General features: G+C 49.4%; 1 protein-coding gene across 2 annotated transcripts in view; it reads left to right on the top strand.

Moving 5' to 3' along the window:
- The first annotated feature begins 1454 nt into the window (after positions 1–1454).
- KCNJ5 (potassium inwardly rectifying channel subfamily J member 5) overlaps positions 1455–21922 on the top strand; it is a 29144-nt gene continuing 8676 nt past the window's right edge. The window contains exons 1-2 of one of the 2 annotated variants that reach the window (XM_086678681.1): positions 1455–1708; positions 17839–17922. The gene's annotated coding sequence lies outside the window, so the exon portion shown is untranslated. The remainder of the gene's footprint in view (positions 1709–17838; positions 17923–21922) is intronic. The other variant, XM_086678680.1, reaches the window with a different exon arrangement.

The following is a 21922-nucleotide window of genomic DNA, read 5'->3' as shown; positions in this document are numbered from 1 at the left end:
AACCCCGGCAGGGACCCTCCGTGCTCTAACTCTGGGTAGTGGGCCGTGTGCACGCTGGCTGCTGTATGCCACAACAGGAGCCCCCGGGGGGTTGCCCTCATGGCTCCCAGTGCCATGTTGCTGTCACGTTGCTATGCTCTCACTGGAGAGGAATGACTTGGTGCACCCCCCCCCACCCCCGCCCAGTCCCACTAACAACTGATTGTCTCCTTGTGATTTAATAAACCCGCTTTCCTGTTGTTCACAGTGTTCACTTGATACATATTCATTGAGCACTCGTGCTAGGTGCTGGGGACACAGCAGAGAACAAGTCAGTCACAGTCATTGCCCCAGCAGAGGCTACAGTCTCATGGACACCGGTCTCACACCCTTGATCAAGTGTGCCTGCTGGCAGAGAGGAGACACGCTCAGGGCCTGGAGCAGGTGTGCCGAACCCCATAGGCTGGGCTGCCCTGAATGGACGGTCCTCAGAGAAGCCTGCCGGCGCCTCCCCAGACAGCAGGCCTCTCTGCAGGGGATGATGGCCCATCTGCAGTTGCCTTTTCTGCAGCTCCCACTAACTAAAGAATAAACGCATGCAATCAGCCCTCCAGGCAGGGAGAAACCCCAAAGGGCAGGCAGTGGCTCTACTCGGCCTAGGTGTGCATTCAGCTTGGGCTCTAAGTCGGTGGGAGACTTCTCTGAGCGGAGGGAGCATTTCCCCTTTCCCGCTATCCCTACCCAGGCCCAGGTCACATGTCCCCGGAAAGGCCGGTTAGACGGTGAGCAGAGAGCCCTGGGATCAGAGCAGACCTGTTTCCTGTCTCTGGACGGGACCACTGCCCTCACTGCGCCCACAGGAGCGGGAGGGCGAGTAAGCAACAGCAGCGAGGTGGCTGAGCAGCCCGTCCAGGGCTCTGATCCAAGATTTCTGCCCTTCTAGTTTCTTCCTTTCCTCTGCTCCACCGCACCCACTCAGCACGCGCGCGCTCACACACACGCACAGGCGCGCTCACACACAGGCACACGCGGCGCTCACACATGCACATGCAGGCGAGCTCACGCACATGCACACGCGGGAGGGCGCGCGCGCGCGCACACACACACACACACACACACACACACACAGGCTTGCACAAGATCTCCATCCTTTGCCTCTCTGCACGGCCAGAAGCACCCCTAGTACCACCAGCCCGGACGCGGCACGGAGGGGGCGCGAGGGAGGGGACAGCTGCCCGCCCCCTCTCCTCGGGTGCTCTCCGCACCTCCCAGATCCGATTCATTCAGAACCGCTGCGCCCCGGGCCGCCCGGGAACCCCGCCCCACCCTCCCGCCCCTCCCGCCTTTGCCCGGGGCCCTTTAAGTCGGTTATTACACGTTGTTACACAGAGTCCTCCGTCCTGGGGCAGAAGGGGAGGAGAAGCGGGGGAGAGAAGCGGGCGGAGGTAGGAGAGGGGGGAGAGACGGAGGGGAGGGGGGAACGCGCGCGAGAGAGCGAGAGCGTGAGCAGAGCCTCCGGCTGCCGGAGGAAGGGAGTGACTGAGGGGCTGGCGCGGGAAGGGACAGGATGGCTTAGCCTCTGGCCACAGGACCCCACGCCAGGGAGAAGCTCTAGGCGGACTCCGAGGCTGTGGTAATGGCTGGGGCTGGAGAGTCCCCGCGAGGGCCCTGAGCGCCCCTGCACCCAGAAGTTAGCATCAGTGGGACTTGGAAGCTCCCATCTCAACAAGTAAGTTGCCTTCTTTTCCTTCTGCATTTTCAACCCCCGCCACTGGTTCTGGAAGGCGGGATGGGTACCCTCAAGGTGCCCCTTGCCCCTGGCGGTTAGCTTTTGCCAGGCATCTGCCACTTTGGGAGCCCACGGGGACAGTGGAGGGCTGAGGGCCGGTTTAAAGTTCAACCAGGAAATCCGAGCTCCCCAGAGCCGGCAGGTGCCCCAGGCATTGGGAGTTCAGTCTTCAGAGGGTTGTAAACATCTCAGTGCAGGTGCTGCAACAGGGTTACCTGGGGAGGGGGAGGGGGAGGGGGAGGGTCCCCAACCCCCCCCCCCCCCCCCCCCCCGCAGTGGAATGAGAAGCCAAGGCAGGGTGGGGGCATCATCTACCCCCCACCGCCTCCCCGGGGTGAGGGTTCTGCCTTCATACCCGGGTGTAGAGGGCTGGGGGGAGGTGGCCAGCTCCCTCAGCTTTTGACTCTCAGCTGACCCTTGCTTTCTTTTAAGTCTGGCCACATTGGAAACGTGGCCTTGCTCTTTCTGCCCTCCTTGCCACCTGGTCACTTCCTGGAAGCTGGCAGGGATGGCTCCTGGGACCAGGTCTGGTCCCCAAAGTTCCAGGGCCTACCCTAAACACCCGGTCGGGGAAGGCTAGCCCAGCACCTGTTCTGAGAGCCCTCTGGAACACCAGAAGATCAACAGGCACATGACTGTTTGCTCTGTGTCGGAATGGGCCAAGCGCTTTGCTCTCTTTTGATCCTTTTAATGGAACCAATATTCACATCTGCCTTCTCCGGCTGAGAAGCTGCAGCTACGTGGGGCTGTGTAACTCGCGGGAGGTACCCAGCTCATAAGTGAGATTCTCACCTGGGCCTGACTCCAAAATGTACCTTTTTCTCACCGCTAAGCTAACCACATCATAGGGCTTTCTGGTTCACAAAGCACTTTTCCCAGTGGGAGAGAAGCAGTGAAAAAAAAAGCTAATATTTATGGAACCAAGTACTGAGCCAGACACATTCACATGAGTTCATCTGGATGCCTGTCCCGCGGGGTGGAGGTCATTCGCCGGCTTTACAGATGAGACCACAGCTTTAGAGTTCTGAGCGGGAATAATGGCAGAGCTATTATCCCCTAAACCCTTGTCCTCCGACTTCAAAGCCAGACTCTTTCCACTATTAAACAGTAACCCCGAAAGGTACGCTGGCCTTCCCAATCCGTACCTTTTCCTCAAAGCCGGGTGTAAATCCTATCAGCTGGCTGATGAGGCTCTGGGGCGCCCTAGAATCTGGTGGAAGAACCAAGCAGGGTGTGGATGGTGTGGAAGTTAGGGGGAGGAGGCCTTCGTTTGGGCTCTGGCACGAAAAGCTTTGTCACCTTGCCTGGGATTTTAAACTATTGATCTGACCCTAGATGGCCTCACGCACTCAGGGTGCATGCTTCTTGGCCGTAATATTAAGGAATTGTCGTTTATTGAACGCTGACTACGTGACACTGGGCATTTTGTGTATGCGATGGGGTTGTCTCTTCTTCCATCGGCTGTTTCTCCTACTTTCCCCTTCTCACCTCTTCCCATCCCCTGTACCATCCTGGACCCAGACAATCTGAAACGGGGTTCACAGAGTAGAGACTTACAGCCCGAGGCTGGAAAAAGACAACCTTTTTTTACCTTGGAAGGAGTATGTTGGGCCATTTGTTATGTGTTTATTACTTGTCAGGCTCTGCATATTAATTATGAGATTGATAATATGTTATTACAGCAGCCTAAATTATCAGAACAGCACCAGGGTCACCACCGAAGGGGGAAACATCACATAGAGAGCGTGTCTGCACATTCCACAGTCCTCCCTATCTCCCCTAGCCGTGTTCTAGATACACTATCTAGCTCTCTGGCTGAAAGGGGACCACTCACACAGACTTCTGTCCTCTCCAAAAGCCACTACAGTCTGCCAGTACTCCTCGCAGGCAACATGTCTTATTGAAGTAGCACGCCTGCATTAGACACGGGATGAATGAACTAACTCCATCCAGCAAGCAGTGGGGACAGGATAAGCGATAAGCGTGAGCAAGGAGAAGGGGCTGGTCCGAAAACTCTGCTGCCTTCTCTGGGGATGCAGGCAGATCTCAGCGGGATTCCCCAACATGGGCACCCCTGAGTCTGCGGGCACATGCTGAGCAGAGCCCAGCTCTCCCACTGTGGAAACATCAGCATGGCTCTGTCACAGACATTCTCTCTGCCCCAGTGTCCCCGGCCGGCTGAGTGGCAGCATCCCTTTGGGGCTTCCTGCAAATGCCTGCCGGGGTTTCCTGTCCAGAAATTCAGGAGACTCCAACACTGCCGTAGTCCTCTGTGATGGAGTTAACCCCACAGCAGGGAAGAGACAACCAGATCGTCCATTCTCCACTTAGCATTTGCTCTGAAAGTGACCTAGTTCCCCATGCCTTCTGTGGGCAAAGCCACAAATAGGTGTGCTGGGCGCTCACGTACTTGAAAATGGCAACTACTTCAGCTTCTTGTTTTTAAATCAGTTCAACAACCATTTATTTGATCACTTAGCATGTGCCAGGAACAATTAACCTTTGAGAGCCTTGGAACGTGGTCCTTCAGGCAGGGTTATGCCTTCCACGTCGGAGCATGAGAGCAAAAGCTTGCATTTTCTGGGCAATACTGATTGAGTATTTCGGCTGGGGGTGGGAGTACCCTGGGGAGAAAGGAGGAGTCCATTCGGTGGTTTGAAGGAGCCATGTTTAGATTCAAATTTTCACTGTGTCTGAGCTACAGGCAGGCCATTGAGAGCTGGCAGCGTTTCTAAGAGAGGGGCCATCATCAGATGTCTCCTGAGACAGCTGTCAGCCATGGAAGAATTTTCCCTTTTTCCTAAAGAAAAGATAAGAAGCATGGGAGATCAAACACAAAGGAGTGTAGTGAGGCGTTTGAAACAAACAAACAAACAAACAAACAAACAAAAACCACCTGAATGTATTTCTCTAAGAGACTTGTGGGTGGCTTTCTCTGGGATTATTTGGAAACGGAGGGGACGGCTCCCCCTTCCTGAGACCCTGGCTGCTGAGGAACGGGGCCATGTCCCTGCCAGTGCAGCAAGCTTATCTAGTTCCTCCTACCTTGACATTCTGATAAGTGAGCTATTCTAGTCAACAGAGCCCCGGATGGCAGCAAGCCTTGCCAACAACCGTGTTAACTTAAATGTCAGAGCCAAACCTTTGACACATGACCCTGGAGATCCTGGCTGGTGCGCAAATGTTAAGCTCCGTTATCATTCCAGGCCAGAGCACGCTGAGGGGCAAAGGTCAGGGATAACCCGACCAGTCGGTCAGGTGGCAACAGCGCTTCCGGGTCACCGAGGGTCAACCCATATGGCAGCCAGAGAGGCTGGTGGCCGGGGGTGGAGAAATAAATGCAGAAGGAGGGAAGGAGAGCCCACGAAGGGCTTTCAAACTGTCATTCTCCCCAAACTCTCATCCTCAAACTTGGTTGTTTGAGGCTGGGTGTGCTGTCCACCTCTTTGTCCTGTCCCACATCTCAGGCTTCTTACTGTAATATGAGGTAGGCCCTAATGCCATCTTCCTACATTATTTCTTGCTGCTCAAAACGAACAGTGAGGAAGTAGGGCAGAGAAGTACCATCAGGGGGTTGAACCCGTGTCCTGTGTGTTTTGCCCTCCGAGTCTGTCCCTCCCAAGATCGTGCTGTTGAGCACTGGATGCCCAGAGTCTGGCCGGGAGGAGAGTCATAAGAGCAACAGAGACTAGGTCCTGCCTCCTTTCCAGGAAGCTGGCCATCCAGCAGCGATAACAGATCCTACAGGTGCCCAGGTTTATAAGAGCCCGTTACGAACCAAAGTTATGCCAGTCAGCTAAACTAGACTATCACAGAGCAACCCCACTGGACAGTAAGGTATGTAGGCCTTACAGCTCCAGTCAGGGTGCCTGAGTCACTTTGGAAAGTGTCCTTTATTGGACGAACTTAAATGTCACTCACATATTCCTTTAAAAATGCATATGGAGGGGCCCCTGGGTATCTCAGTCGGTTAAGCGTCCCACTCTTGGTTTCGGCTCAGGTCATGATCTCGCGGTTTCGTGAGTTTGAGCCCCGTGTAGGGCTCTGTGCTGACAGTGCGGAGCCTGCTTGGGATTTTTTTCTCTCTCTCTCTCTTTCTCTCTCTCTCTGCCCTTCCCCTGCTCATGCTGTCTCTGTTTCTCTCAAACTAAATAAATAAACTTAAAAATATAATAAAGATATAAAAATAAAAATGTGTATGGAGCTCCTACCACAGGCCAGACCCTGTGTAGAAACCTTCGCTACAAGATTGGGTCATTGACACACCCTGCCTGCCCGACCTCTGTTGACTACCCGAGGAAAGCAGACGTGTCCATGAATACCTCGCGGCATCAGAGCAAAGAGCCATCACAGTGAGGCAAAAGGGCCTAGGGAAGGCCAGGGAGAAGCAGGAAAGCTTTCCAAGGGGGCTCAAAAATTCAGTGAGGTGGAAGAGAGGAGGGAGCCCAAGGAAGGAGCCCAGTTCCAGAGGCCCTGAGACTGACCTGGAGGGGGCCAGGGTGGGGAGGGGCGGGGCTTGCACTTGCACTGGTTCTTCTTCTCATCCATTCAGATTCCCCCTGAATCTTTACCTTAAATGTTCACTCAACAAAACAACATTTCCCTCACAGCCAAGATCTCTCATGCTGCCCCTTTTTATAGCCACGCCTACTTCCCTCCGGTCCCACCTCTTCTTCACCCCCTGGCAGCCATTAACTTGCCCTCATTTCTAGTTTTTATCAGCTCAAGAATGTTATATAAATTTAGTCATACAGTATATAGCCGTTTGGTTTTTCTTTTTTAAAATATTTTTTAATGTTTATTTATTTTTGAGAGAGAAAGAGACAGAGAGCACTAGAGCATGAGAGGGGGAGGGGCAGAGAGAGAGGAGGACAGAGGATCTGAAGCAGGCTCTGCCCTGACAGCAGGGAGCCTGATTCTGGACTTGAACCCATGAACTGCGAGATCATGACCTGAGCCGAAGTCAGATGCTTGACCGACTGAGCCACCCAGGCGACCCTACCTTTTGGCTTTTCAATCAGTATAATTCTCTGGAGATTGATCCATGGATATGTGTGTGTGTGTGTGTGTGTGTGTGTGTGTGCATGAGTATATGGGCTGTGTCATATCTCAGTGTGGATGTGGAAGTCATTCAAACATTCACCCCTCAAAGGATATCTGGGTTGTTTCCAGTTTGAGGCTATTATGAATAAAGCTGCTATAAATATTTGTATACAGGTTTTTGCAGGAACATAAGTTTACATTTCTTTGGGATAAGTGCCCAGAAGTGCAATTGATGGTTCACATGGTAATTATATGTTTAGTTTTTCAAGAAACTGTCAAATTGTTTTCCATAGTGGCTGTACCATTTTACATTCCCATCCACAGTGTAGGAGGAGTGATCCGTTTTCTCCACATCCTTGCCACTATGTGGTGGTGTCAGTATTTTTTATTTTAGCCATCCTCATAGGTGTGCGATGATATCTCACTGTGGTTTTGCGTTTCCCTAATGGCTAATGATATTGGCCATCTCTTCATGTGTTTGTTTGCTCCCCATGTGTTCTCTTTAGGAAAATGTCCTTTCGTGTCTTAGACCCATTTTCTAATTAGATTGTTTGCTTTACTGTTGGATCTCGAGAGTCCTGTATGCATGCCAGGTACTAACCCTTGCCATATACATGGTTTGCAAACATTTTCTCCTACTCTGGAGCATGTCTTTTCATCTTAACAAGGTCTTTTTCAGCAAAACGTAAACTTTTTAATTCCGACAAGGTCCAATTTATAGGTGTTTCCTTTTATGGATGAGGTTTTCGGTGTCAAGTCGAAGAATTCTCTGCCTGCTGTAGATCTTGAAGGTTTCCGCAGGTTTTCTTTTGTTTCCTAAAAGTTGCACAGCTGTCTCGTTTATACTTTGTGCGTGATTCATTTTGAGTTACTTTCTGTATAAGGTCTGAGACTCAGTCACGTTCATCTTTCTGTCTGTGGCTATTGTTCTGATACCATTTGTTGTAAAGACAGTCTTTCCTCCATTGAATCCGGTTTGTGCTTTTGTCAAAAACCAGTGGGGTATATTTGTGAAGGTCTATTTCTGGGTTCCGGGTTCTGTTCTATTGATCTATGTGTCTGTCTCTCCTCCGGTTCCACTTAGACTTGATCACTTAGCTAGACAATAAGTTTTAAAATGCACTAGACTGATTTCTTCCACTTTATTCTTTTTCAAACTGTTTTACAAGAATAGTCTAGTTCCTTTACCTTTCCATAGAAATTTTAGCATAATCTCTCTACCTATGAAAAATCTGGTGGGATTTTGATAGGAATTGCATAAGCCTGCACATCAGTCTGGGGAGGATTGACATCTTTACTGTTATTGAGTCTTCCAGTCTATGAACACAGTATATTTCTTCCTTATTTAGATATTCCTTAATGTCTTTCATTGACACTTTTTTTTTAAAGTTTATTTGAGAGAGACAGAGAGAAGAGAGAGCGAGGGAGGGGCAGAGAGAGGGAGAGACAGAATCCCAAGCAGGCTCTGTGCTGTCAGCACAGAGCCCGACACAGGGCTTGAACTCAAGGAACTGTGAGATTGTGACTTAAGCTGAAACCAAGAGGAAGGCGCTTAACCGACTGAGCCACCCAGGTGCCCCTCATTGATATTTTGTAATCAACAAAATGTCTGATCTCCCATAAACCAACTGTGTGACCTTGTGTATATCACTTCTCAGACCTTCACTTTGCCTTCTGTAAAATGGGTATAGTAACACCTACCTTGACATAGCATGGAAAAACAAGATAGCAAAGGAAAAGCATCGGACAATAAGCACTTGATGACTTATTCCCCTTGATTGATCATCTCTGTTCTTTCTTTTCTTCTTCTTGCCTGTATTCACTTTCACTGTTTTGTCTTTTCATCCTTTGTTTCTTAACCTACTTTCACTCTCAAGTCTTTTATTCTTAGGCTTTTATCTTTGTCATATTCTCACTGACTTCTCCTGTCTATTCTCCCTTAATATTTGTCATTCCTCTCATTTGGGGCATTCCCTGTTTTTTGTCCTTGGACTCTGAGAATGAGCCTAGAGCCAGTTAGCCTGGGTTTCAGTCCACACAAACACTAGCTTTGAGGCAGTTGGCTTACGCTGCCTTGTGCCTCAGTTTCTTCATCTGTAAAATGGGGGAAACAGTATCTATCTCACACCTGTTCTGAAATGATTACGAGTTAACACATGTAAAGCATTTAGAGTCCAATGTGGGGTATGGTGAGCCCCCAGTAGGTTTCAACTATAACTTTTGGGATTTTACCTGTCTGGTCTTTTCTCCCCATTCAGTTACCTGTCATCATCGTCCCTTCTTTTTTCCTCACACATCAGTACGTTCATATTCACATGACTCTGCTTTCTCGTGGTTGTCTTCTCTGCACCTCTCCTGCCTCCTAGTCTCTAATCATCATTGATAAATTGGCACCAGCCCAGGAAATCTGTCCCTTGGGCTGTAGACAGGAAACAAGTGGTTTTTCATTTTGATTTAATTATTAATCTCCTTTATTATTTAATGCAGAATGCATACAGTGCAGGGTTACGATGAGGAGAATGTATTATAACCGTGCTGCTCGCTTTCAAAGGGACAGCAGGCTTAAAAAGGAAAAGTACTGGATAGACAGATACAAATGTGGGGGAAATGGAAAATGAATTAATTTGATTTTCATGCCCTTTTATTCATGATTTTTCATACATCATCTGCAGGGGGCTGGGTCGGTGAATCTGCATTGTGGCCGGTAAGCCACGGCTAAGTATTAGGAAAAATAGACAGAAGGGCCCCTCGAGTGGCCCACAGCAGCCTGCCGAGAAAGGCAATGAGATATTCCATCTTAAGCAAATGAGGGCCAAACGAGTTGGGAACCTCAGTCACAGGCTTCCAGCCCTGCTCCATAGAGGCACTGCTCGATAATTAGGGACATATGAAATGTTCAATTGCTTGAAAAGTACTCACACCGTGATTAAGACTTTCAAATCTATATTCCATACCTTGAAATAGGCATAATATTGCCCTTTTAAAAATTGCCGGGTGTATTTGGACTCAAATCTACTCAAGGAAACCTTCTCAATACCATCAAAATGATCTTTTTGTCTCTGTATTTTCTCCAAAGAATTGAACTCCACCAGCAAGTGCCAGATCTGCCTGCTCCCGTTTCGGACAAGAACTGTGTCTTCCAAAAAAACAAAACAAAACAAAACAAAACCTTGGGTGAAACACCCTTTAATCCTCCTCTCCTTGCTTTTTATCTTTATGGTGAAGCGTCAGTATTTTTGTTTCTTTAATGACAAGTAACGGGATTAGTCCACAGCACTTCTCATAGAGTACATGTTTCTCTCCAGATACCATAAAGTAACGCACAAGTTTGTATTACTTCCTTAGAATGTTGGTGCCAAAGTCTCCAAAGATGCAGTTTGAAAGACAGCTAGTTATCTTCCCTTGTCTGGGCTGCCCACGGCTCCGAAGGCCCCAGACTCAACCTTCTGGTGCCCCTTGTGGCATTGACTGGCCCCCTTCACCAGAAGTGCAGCCAGAAGTCAAAGCCACCTGTTAAGCCTTTGTTACATTTTTCAGTGTTTATATGACATAAAACTTCACACTCAGTGTTGCTGTGTCTACAGTGTCATCATCTTGGGAGGGAGTTAACCAGCAGTTGTGTGCCCTGTGTAAGCCACAACTATGCAACTAGCAAGTGAGATTAATATTATAGGATTCTCATGAGCCAATCCAAGAGTTCTGAGAGACCCCCAACAGAGATGCCAATTACTATTATTGTTCCGTCCTGATGACATATACCGATAATACTGGTATTATTTCATAACTTCGTGCCTGCTCTTAGCCTGTAACAATTCAGGTTAGGGAACAAAGTATATTATACTATTATCTGGTAGTGTAGAATTTCCCTGAAACAATGGCAGCTATTTCATTACCATTATGATTCCCTTGGATATTTCCATTTCTTACATAGGAAAGAGACCCCAGATAGGGAGCTATGCAGTAATGTGTAATTCAGAGCCAGATACGCGGCCAGGAAAGTCAGGATTATAATTCAGAACCAAGATCGCACTCTGTTTAGCGCTCTGGACTTGGATGGGCTTCACGTGGGAGAGCAGTTGAGCACCAGCTCTGCAATTCGGCCACAGTCAGTTCAAAACCGGGTTCTGCTGTTTAGGAGCCACGTGACCGTCGGCAACTTCTTTACCTTCTCTGACTCTCAGTCTCCTTGTTTGTCTAACAGACACAGTCCTTCGCTCTAAAATGTTGTTGGGATGGTTAAGTGAGCTGATTTACACAAGGCACCTATTCGGAGTAGCATACGCATGCACATTTCACTTCGACGGCTGTTCTGCGAAGAAAAACAAGAAGTCAGCGTCACCAGCTACAGGAAATAAATCCAGCACATGTTTTAAACGATAGCAGAACGAGTGGAAAGGGCAGAGGGAAGGTGGGGCGCAGACGGAATAGATGCTCTGAGTGGAAACGAGGCACAGCTGAGTTATTCTAGGAGCAGCCTCAGACCTTGACTTGGCTCTAGATAATAATCACACTCGTGCCGAGGGGCCAGATTCAAGGGCTCCCCTTCCTTGGAAGGGAGAGAGGCTGCCCCAGGATGGAGGCCTGGGATGCCTGGGCAGGGGGAGATGTGTGAGTCTGTGACCGCTCTCCAGGAAGGGGCAGCCTGAGCCAGGCCGATGCCGTCGGGAGGTGGGGGGGGCGGGGCCCTCGTCGTCTGAGGCCTCCTCACCTGCCTTCCACAGTGGCTCCCTCGCAGTGGCCTTGGCAGCCGCGCTATCAGGAACATGGTGTGCCAGAACATCCGCAGTGATGAAGTGTCCTGACACAGGCGGTTCCTCCCACCACATTGTCCCTGGCTCCGTGTTTCAATGAAAGCCCTTCACTCTGCTCCTTCCACATGCAGCCCCCACCCACCCACAAAGCCATGGGAGACCTCTGCACTCCAGAGAGAGGGGTGCCCAAGTTCACTTTGGCAATGGCAGATCTTGGCAGAACCCCCTTTACTGGGCACTCTGCTCGGAGCAGAACCAACAGTAGGCGTTCCCCAAGCCCTTGCGGGCCCACGAGAGCGAGGAGCAGCCTGGGCCTAAGACCAGCACAGGCGGTCAAATCCTACCCGCGTCAGAGCCTCGCAGTTCCATTGTTCTAGGGTGCTGTCATCGCTGGTGATCAGCATCCATTACCTGGGAGCCAGAAACGAGCTCGGGAGTTGACCTGCCCCATGCTCCTGTCCTTACAGCCCCCCTCTGGAGAGGGAGCTCCCTCCACCTTCTCTGAGGCATTTATAGACATTATAGAATTTTCTCCCCGCTGAGAACCACGTCCACCGTGACTGAGATGGCGGGCTGCGATGCTTGTCCAAGATTCTGCTCGTGACGGCGTACTTGCAAAGGGTGCAATCGGAGAGGGAAAGGCAGCTAGACAGAAGATTCACTGTAGGAAGGCGGAGGGGTCGCGACAGTCGCCTGCACAATGGAGGAGACTGGGGAGGACAAGTCTGTCGGTGAGGAGACAGGGCTTGTTAGGACCATAGGAACCGGACCAGTGGGCAGGGAAGGACAACCCATTTACCCCTCTCCTTGCTGTGATGTGAGTCCCAGATGGGCCTTCTGGCTTCCCGTGTACTGAGGGCTGACAGGCCATGTTCACAGAAGACCTGTTAGGGAGAATTTTCTGGTGCCACCACAACTCTTAACACCATGCTCAGCATAACTCAAAGTACAATCCAACGCGCCCATGTGAGGAAAAAGCCTCTCTCCGACTCAGGAGCCCAGGAGTATAAATTGGCAGCTGACAGACTGAATCTGACTCACGGATCTATTTTCTTTGGTTAGCTTGCTGTTTCAAAAATGGTTGAATTCGTTGTCAACGTTGAAAAAAAAAAGTCCCCGTTTAAAAGTCTTCATCTAAAAAAAAAAAAAAAAAGTCTTCATCTCTTGCTTTTCTGAAAAAGAAAGTGGAAGGTCTTACGGCACCAGCTCCACAGTCTGGCATGGTAACAACCAGCAGCGGCTGAATAACAGTTGTTCCCGTTAGGATTGTGTGTGTGTCCTCACCTCACTCCCCACCGCTCCGTATTGTGCTCCCGAAACCCAGAGCAAGTTTTGGTTGCACTTATGTATTCATATCATTGCTTTTCCCAGGATAAAGAGAATTAAATCTTTTAAAATCCTTGTCTCTATCAAAAACATGAAAGTGAAGGCCTAAAGAGAGCTTCTATTCAAATGCAAAATGGCAGAAAGTATATTATCTGTACGTGGCCAGTGAGCTCGGAAAGAATTCAGCCGAGCACCTCCGCTCACTGAGCTCCGTGGACCACAGAGTCTGGCACCAGCCTCATGGGTTCTGGTTACCGCAGGCTGCACTCCCCACTCAGCTAAGAAATTCAAGAATGGTGGGGCGCCTGGGTGGTTCAGTCGGTTGGGCGGCCGACTTCGGCTCAGGTCATGATCTCGCGGTCTGTGAGTTCGAGCCCCGCGTCAGGCTCTGTGCTGACAGCTCGGAGCCTGGAGCCTGTTTCAGATTCTGTGTCTCCCTCTCTCTGACCCTCCCCCGTTCATGCTCTGTCTCTCTCTGTCTCAAAAATAAATAAACGTTAAAAAAAAAAAAAAAGAAATTCAGGAATGGCAAGGTATTCACCCCCACTCCTGGCAGAAATAGCCACACCTTAGAGGCAGGAGACTTACTCTTAGAGGAATCGGTGACTGCCGGGAAGTTGTGTCTTCCCTGTATGGGGCCATGTTGTGCAAACCCTGACATTTCTGGGAGTGGAAGGGGCGCTCGGTGATTATACCTGAACAGGTGTCAGCTGGGACACACGGACCCCTCCCTCCCCCCGTCTCTTTGGAACAGTTAGGGACCTGTGGGGGCAAGTGTTGCCGTTGTTAGAAAAAGTCAAGGAGCAGCTGTAAGCCTGAGCAGGGGGCCTCTGAGGGCAAGTAGGAGGGTGGATGGAAGGTACAGTCCCCTCGGGGGGAAAAGGAAGGCGGCTCCGGGCAGCCTGGGGACGTGGGGCTGCCCAGCAGCAGATCCTGAAGTGGTTGCATGGCACAGACCAGGCGCGTGTCCGTCTGGCAGTCTCCTGGGCCAGATATTTCAGGGTCGGGTCCCCCCTGGGGCTCAGAGCCACTGAGACCCTGGTCAAACCCCGAGGGCCGAGGCCGAGGCCGAGTAACCTCAGAGGCAGCGGCAGCCGCTTTTAGAGGTTTTAGAATCAGACACACGCGGTCCAGCCGCTTAAGAGCTCAGTGACGTTCAGCAAGTTACTAAATCATCTGTAAATTAAGGCAGGCTTAATAGATCTATGAATATTAAATGAGACAGTGTGTAAACATCACCTGGCACAGAGATGGCTCATGACAGGTGCTTAGCCCACCAGCGTCTCATGGCAAGCAGCTCACTCCACCTCACTTGCCGGGTACCTTCCTCACCAAGTCGTTCCTGGCCCTTCCTCACTCACCCTGGCCAAGCCAAATTAAGACCTGTCTCTTGGTCTGGCCATCACTCTCTGCTACCCTGACTGTTTGCCGTGTGTTCCCCAGCAGGCCGTGACTCCTAGAGGGCAGAAAAGACACTAGTGGTCCTCGATCTTGGTTGCTGTTAGAATCCCCTGGGGTCAGGTTCTCTGGGGGCGGGACGTAGGCATCAGCCTGGTGTCCAGCTCCGGGCTGATTACAATGTGCACCTGCAGGGAAGTCTTGCAACTCCAAGAGGACCAGCAGGGGGCGCATGGGTGGCTCAGCTGGGGAGGCGACCACCCAAGAACAAGGGACTCTGGATACCCGCTTAGGTTAGGATCTCAGGGTTCCTGAGATCAAGCCCTGAGTCGGGCTCTGCGCTGACAGCATGGAGCTTTGCTTGGAATTCTCACTCTCTCTCACTCTCTCTGACCCTCACTCACGTGCCCTCTCTCTCTCTCTCTCTCTCAAAATAAATAAACATTAAAAAAAGAGAGAGAGAGAGGGGCGCCTGGGTGGCTCAGTCAGTTAAGCGTCCAACTTCAGGTCAGGTCATGATCTCACGGTTCATGAGTTCCAGCCCCATGCCGGGCTCTGTGCTGACAGCTCAGAACCTGGAGCCTGCATCGGATTCTGTTTCCCCTCTCTCTTTGTCCTTCCCCTGCTGACACTCTGTCTGTCTCTCTCTCTCCCTCTCAAAAATAAAATAAACATTAAAAAAAGTTTTTTTTAAAAAAAGAGAGGATCAGCAGCATTAACATGACTGGAAGCTCCTTGATAAAATGCAGACTCTGGGAACCCCAGACCAGCCGAATCAGAATCTGCATGTTAACAAGATCTCTGGGACTAGAAAGCACAAGAAAGGTGGTAAAGTGATCACCTACCTCCTCCTACCCCCAGGGCCCAGCACAGTTAAAGCCTGCAGGGGGGTCAGTGGAGGTCTCACGGATTGGATGAATGACTGAATCTGCGCATTACAGTTTTCGATGGGCTTGTACGCCTAGTCTCACACGTGCTATCACCCAGATCGTTTTTGAACTTAGGTTCAAAAAATAAAACCACAACACACTAAATTAAAGAATAGGTTTCCATCTAAGTGAACAAGAACAAATAGCTGCAAAATGATTGCGCTTTAAAATAAAATACCTGATGGGTTTTTAAAGATGTATTACTACTGTGCTCTTTTGCCATTAAACCACAGAATGCGCTGAAGTTTTTCTTTTTTTCTTTTTTTTTTTTTTAAGGATGGTTATTTTGAAAGCTGGGAGAGCGGGACTGGCCCCCTGGCAGCAGCCAGCCCATCAGTGTGGTTTGGACACAGGCTCTGGGGGTTTGGGGCCGCTGACCCCCTCCTTGGGGAAGCAGGGCTCAGACATGGATTTCTTGGGCCAGCCCCACCCATCCAGGGGCCGGGGCCGGTCTTGCTCTCCCCTGCCCCCCGAGCTTCTCCAGCTGCTTGTGCGTCGGTCAGGAAGGGCAGCCCGGGGTGGCCCCGAGGGAGCTATAAAGGCAGAGGCCAGAACTGCAGTTTCCAACCTTTTGTCCTCTGGCAGCCTGCTGAGAAAAGAAGGGTCATGGAAAGCCCCCTGCGTCTCATTCCAAGAGACCAGCAACGGGAGAGTGGCCGGGGTCATGCTGGACACGCCAGGGGACCCCGACCCCATGCTCCAGGCCCCCCCTCTAGGGATTCCCAGATCCCCACCATGCTCGTGCTTGGGGCTCCCCTGTCCTGGTCACCTTCCCTCCCCCTCTTCGTCCCGCTCTTGCCCCAGGAGGGCAGCTCACCGGGACCCAGGAAGAGAGGAGCAGAAGAGTGAGCCACCCATATCTGAGCCCCAGAACAGCCTCTGCCTCTACGTGCAAGGGCCATGGGCGAGAGAGTTCTTAGAAAGTTCTTCAGGCCCAGCCGCTTGGGGACCCCAGAGAGACGGGAGCGAGGTGAGAGCTCCTTTCCAAGCAGCAATGACTCATCCAGCACGACTACTGTGGGTTCTAGAGAGCTTCTCCACAGTTGCTGTGTGACTGGGCAAGTTATTCACGCTCCCCCCCAGTGTCCCTCTTTGGAAAATAAAGACCGTGCCTCCCTGTGGAGTGAAAGAAGCTGCTGGAAGCGTGATGCTGACACCCAGTAGACACTAGGGGCTGTTGGCTCTTTCTTCTCCTGAATTGTTTGAAGCCCTCCTGCCCCACCCCCCCAACTCTACCCTGGATGGAAAATAAGTACTGGTCTCAACCTTTATTCAGTCTTCACGGCAGCCCTCCCTGGTTGGTCCCCTCATCATCCCCATTTTGCAGAAAAAGTAACTGAGGCTCAGAGCAGTAACTTCCCCCAAAGTCCCTCAGCTCCAGGTCAGATCAGAAGCTGGGTAATCTGATGCCAGGGTCAGCTTTCCTAACTACTTATTACCTGGTTCCGCCTTCTAGTCTGTGTTAGTGGGTTTTTTTGGTTTTGTTTATTTTTGTTTTGTTTTGTTTTGTCTTATTTTTTTCTGCACAACAAACGACTGTAGACTAAATGGCTTAAAACAACAGCCAGTTTTAGGCTTAGGGTTAAGTAAGAGGTCCAAGCATGACATGACTGTGTTCTTCGCTCTGAGTCTAAGAAGACTGAAATCCACGTGTCAGCAAGCTACGCACTCCTTTGGAACTCAAGCTCCTCTGGTTGTGGCAGAACTTAGTTCTTGGTGGTTATTAGGACCGAGGTTCCTGTTTCTTTGCTGGCTGTCACGAGGGGCTGCTGTCAGCTCCCAGAGGTCACTACTTTCCTTGCCACTGGGCCCCCTCCATGTTCACAGCTAGCCAAGAGCCTCTCCCTCTCATCTAATTCCGCTCATGCCTCTAAGCTTCTGCTTCAGAAAAAGCCCCAGTCCCTTTACAGGCTTACCTGATTAGGTCTGGCTCACCCCAGGTGGTCTCCCTTTCTTAAAGTCAGCTGTGGCGTGTCACGGGCGAGAGTATCCCTTCCCCAGATCTGGGGGAATTACAGGGAGTTTCTATGGGGGGGGGGCAGGAATAATGGGAGCATCTTAGAATTCTGCCCGCCTGCATGTGCCTTCTCTATACCCAGCACATACTCCATTGGTAACACCTTTAATGCTCCCTGCTAATCTTTCTCTCTTTTTTTGGATGTTAATTTATTTTTGAGAGAAAGAGAGACAGAGCACAAGTGGGGCAGGGGCAAAGAGAGATGTAGACACAGAATCTGAAGCAGGCCCCAGGCTCTGAGCGGTCAGCACAGAGCCCGACGTGGGGCTTGAACCCACGAACCTTGAGATTATGACCTGAGCTGAAGTCGACACTTAACCGACTGAGCCACCCAGGGCCCCTACTCCCTGCTAATCTTGAAGGTCCTCAAGAGCATTGGGACAGCCTATTCATCAACCATTTGGAGCATTTTCATATTTCAGTAATAGCCACAGAGATTCATGTAGAACAGTATACAAATATTTAGCCTGAAATAGGAGTATGTTCTTCATGACCCCTCCTCCAGCCTCATCCCATATCTCAAATCTCCGGGAAGACACTGACTCAGCATATGTAAGAGAGAAAGGAAGAAATCGTGAAGGATATCTGCTCTTCTCCTTTTCACAGTAGGGAACCAGTCTGAAACAAGACTCCCAGCCTAGTGCTCCCTTCCGGAAACCCTGCCGACTTCCAAGTGCAGCTTGTATCGAGGTACTGTGTCCATGGCTCCTGACTTTGTAGAAAAAGCATCCCCATGACACAGGACTTTGTTTACCGTGTGTGTCCAGTGGGGGAGGGGTGGGGGAGGGGTGGGAATTCTTAATACAGAGGCCCCTTTAAAAGAATGTCAGATTCACTCAGGCATCATCTAAACTCACAGTTTGTGAGTTCGAGTACTGCATTGGGCTCTGTGTTGACAGCTCGGAGCCTGGCGCCTGCTTCGGATTCTGTGTCTCCCTCTCTCTCTGCCCCTCCCCCACTCGCACTCTGTCTCTGTTTCTCTCTCAAAAATAAATGTTAAAAAAAATTTTTTTTTAAGTACAACTTCCTTTGATTGTGCCTCCTTTCATTCTTTCTCCGTTTGTGCTTTTATATCAAAGAGTTTTCACCACTTTGCTGGACTTCAGGCTCTGTCTTTCCCAAGAGTTTTAATCATGTCTGGGCACAGCTTCCTACTCACAGACACAGGAAAGGATTACAGATGAGTAGCGGCACCAGGCCTGATGGGGTTTAATGGGATTTGCTCAAGTCAGTGCCTTTCCTGGTCCTGCAGAGAGCAGCTCTCTTACTGGCTTGCCTCCTCCAGTCCAAAGCCTCTCCCCGGCCCAGACCCCTGGGTTCAAAGGGGGCAGTGCTAGACTCTAAAGGGCATGGAGGCTGGGTCTGTATCACCTCATTCACTACTTACTCTCCAGCTCTTAGCACAAAAGCCGGACTGGTTCCTCCACTAACGCTTGCTGAATGGGTGCATGAGTTAATAGAATAGATCTTGAAAATCTGATTCAAAAAGCTCATCTCCATCATCCCTAAAAATTCTTTTCATGTTATGGGCCCATAGCATTGGAGGCCAAGATTTCTAGAATGGGCATTTCACTTACTCTTAGGAAGAAATCCGGGTAGGAGAGGTTCCATACCTGTGAGCGTGGTGCCTTGCCCAGCAGATGGCCCACCGGGGCCCTTCGGTCCTTGACTTAGATGCTCTGTGTCTCTTTCTTCATCCTTCAAGTGGGGGTTAATGGGACATTGAATTAAATTTCAATTCAAGGAGAGTTTATGGATCTATATTTATATTCACACTTCTGTTTGTTTTCATATAGTCTTTCCCTAGATCCCCATAATGGCCCCCAGAGCTAGAATGGTGGAAAATATTATCTGGGGTTCATAGCAGAGTAAACTGAGGCAAAGAAAGTTAACACTGTTTTTCCTTGGGTCACAGAACAAGTTTCTTGGAAGCTGAGCTAGAACCCAGATCTCAACCTGGGCTGAGCAAGAAATGATTCCGGCAGATGATTTTAGTACACTTGGAGAACGGATGCCAATATCAAGTAAACCCTTTCCCTGTCTGCTGAGCACAACGAATTCTCAGATCTTGACTGAGGGGTCCTAGAAAATCTTTCTCTGTTTCTAGTACAGAGCAAGGCTTTCTCCTACAAGAACATACAAAAGTATGTTTAAAAGTAAAGAAGGAAACAGTGCAGAAAATCAGCAGAAAAGCTGTTTCTCCGGAAGAGCTGGGGCAGGAGAAGGTGCTTCCCCAGGTGCCCTAGCCAGTGACTCATTCTTGCCAGCACTGCACCTGCCCTTGCCCAGAGTCAGTGGCTTGGGGAGTCCATGGACAGCCCTCCTATTAGACCCCTCTCTGGGTTCCAACAGCTGGAGTCCCCAGGAGCACACAAGGCATTGGAATTAGCAGCAATTCTCATTGTTTCTGGGTATCTCTGAGTGAGTCGTCAGTAAACAGTCTCCTACCAAGGGGCAGAGTGACATCACGCTTGGGATTCTGCAAAGCAGCACCAAGCATTTCGCTCCTGGTTTCATTTATCTTTGTAACTGCCATGTGAGGGAGCAGGGAGCAGGTGGCCCTCTGCAGAATGGGAAATGGCCAACGGATGTCTGAGACAAACAGCCTTCCTGATGACCCTTCAATGTGACATTTTAAAGGTTACCTTGAAATTGCTGCAACCGCCAAGGCAGCAGAGAAAAAGGTCTGCCAGGATCATCTGACTTTGTTGTGATGGGTGAACTCTTCCTCCATGGTTTATAGAACACGCATCTGGGATTTGCTACCAGGGACCCTGCTTCCTCGGAATGGGGGGGAGCACCTGTGAAATCAAGACAAGTTTACTTGTAAAGGTGAAGGGCTGAGTAACAGCATCTCCTGAGGTGAATTCCCCCAGGATCAGAAGCTCATAGAACTTTCCAGAATAGGCAGCTCATTAGTTGAAGCAGGAGCCATAGAACATCAATGTCTAGAAGCCATTGTATGGTGGGTCCTGTGAGACCCCAGGCTGGAGCTAAATAAACCAAGATTCAAATCCTAACACAGCCACTTAACTGAGTTTCATTGTCCTTGCCTGAAAATTGGGGGGATAATAACAGTTCCTGTCTAATAGCTTTGTTGTGAGAAATGAGCTAATGGATGTAAATTTCTTAGCACATGGCCTGGTTCATGAATGCTCAGAAATTTAAGCTGTGATTATTAACTGTAGAGATTCTCATGGTCGTTCCTAGTTTCAGCAGAGTCTTAAAGTAGTTGTTTTTTTTTTAAGTTTATTTTTTTATTTTGAGAGAGAGAGAGGCAGAGAGAGAGAGAAAGAGGGAGCTGGGGAGGAGCAGGGAGAGGGGGAAAGAGAATCCCAAGAAAGCTTCATGTCGTCAGCAACAGAGCCTGATGTGGGGCCCAAACTCACAAACCATGAGATCATGACCTGAGCCAAAACCAAGAGTCAGACGCTTAACTGTGCCACCCAGATGCCCCTTAAAGTATTTTAAATGCAAGGGGGCAGAATATCCGAAAAATAGCAGACTATTACAGGTATCTAGATGTTTCTTTAAAGTATGGCATATCCTCCAAAAACATTTCACAGCCCTTTCTGAGAGTTATTTTTTGAGATATTTGAGTAAAATATTGAGATATTTTACTGAGATAATTGGCATGTAACATTGTATTCGTTTCAGGTGTATAACACAATGGTTTGATAGATGCATACGTTGCAAAACGATCACCACAATTACTTAACATCCATCACCACATGTAGTTACAATTGTTTTTCTTGTGACAAAGACTTTGAAGACTCGCCCCCTTAGCATCTTTCTGTTAACTGTAACCGCCATGCTGTACATTACATCCCCAGGACTTATTTTCCAAGCAGAAGTTTGTACCTTTTGACCACCTCACCCATTTCGCTGCCCCTGTATCTGTTCTCTGTATCTGTGAGTTTGGTTTTCATGCATTCTTTTTTGATTCCACATAAAAGTTTGCAGCCCTTCTGAAAACCTTAGGGGCATTAATGTCCTGTCCATTTCAGTTTTTTGGAGGCCACAGAATTACTGTGTCAAGATTTTTAATGGTGGGTCTACACTTCAATTTGTCATATTACTAAGTGCTCAGGCAGCACTCCCCACTCAGACGGGAGGAGTGACCACATGGTGAATCCGACACCCACTGCCTTTTCCTTTCTGTCTGCTGCTGAGATCTGAGACAAAAAGAGAGGAGACAGGGAGATAAAAAGAAAAAAACACAGACTTTGGGCCCAGTGATCAAGAATCCAGATTATCAGCTCCCGTACATACATGTTTGGTGGCCCAGGTAGCACTTAATCACTTCCTGCTTTGGGACTCTATTTTCTTATTTATTTATTCATTTATCCAATAAGTACTTTTTGAGGATACAGTATGTTCTGGGCTAGCCTCTGGGTATTTGGAATATATGAGGGAACAAAACAGACACAACTGTGCCCATGCGGAGCTTACATTCTAATGGGGGGGGTACTATTAGAAATAAATAGACGCTTAAGCAAACGGTGAGACCCCACGCTCCAACTCCAACCAGTTGTCGTGATAACAAGTGATGGTCCATGTGTAATGCATGGACTGTAGCAGGCACTTAATAAATTGTTGTGATTTTATTTTTTAAATTGCTCCCACATATCTTTAAATCCCTTCAACACGATGTGCGGTTTGCACCTGCATACTTTCTCATCCAACAAAC

Source organism: Puma concolor, chromosome D1, assembly GCF_028749965.1.
Source record: "Puma concolor isolate L17-30 chromosome D1, mPumCon1.1.hap2, whole genome shotgun sequence".
Lineage (NCBI taxonomy): Eukaryota > Metazoa > Chordata > Mammalia > Carnivora > Felidae > Puma > Puma concolor.
The sequence above is the reverse complement of the archived record's forward strand: the minus strand, read 5'-3'. Positions and strand labels throughout refer to the sequence as shown.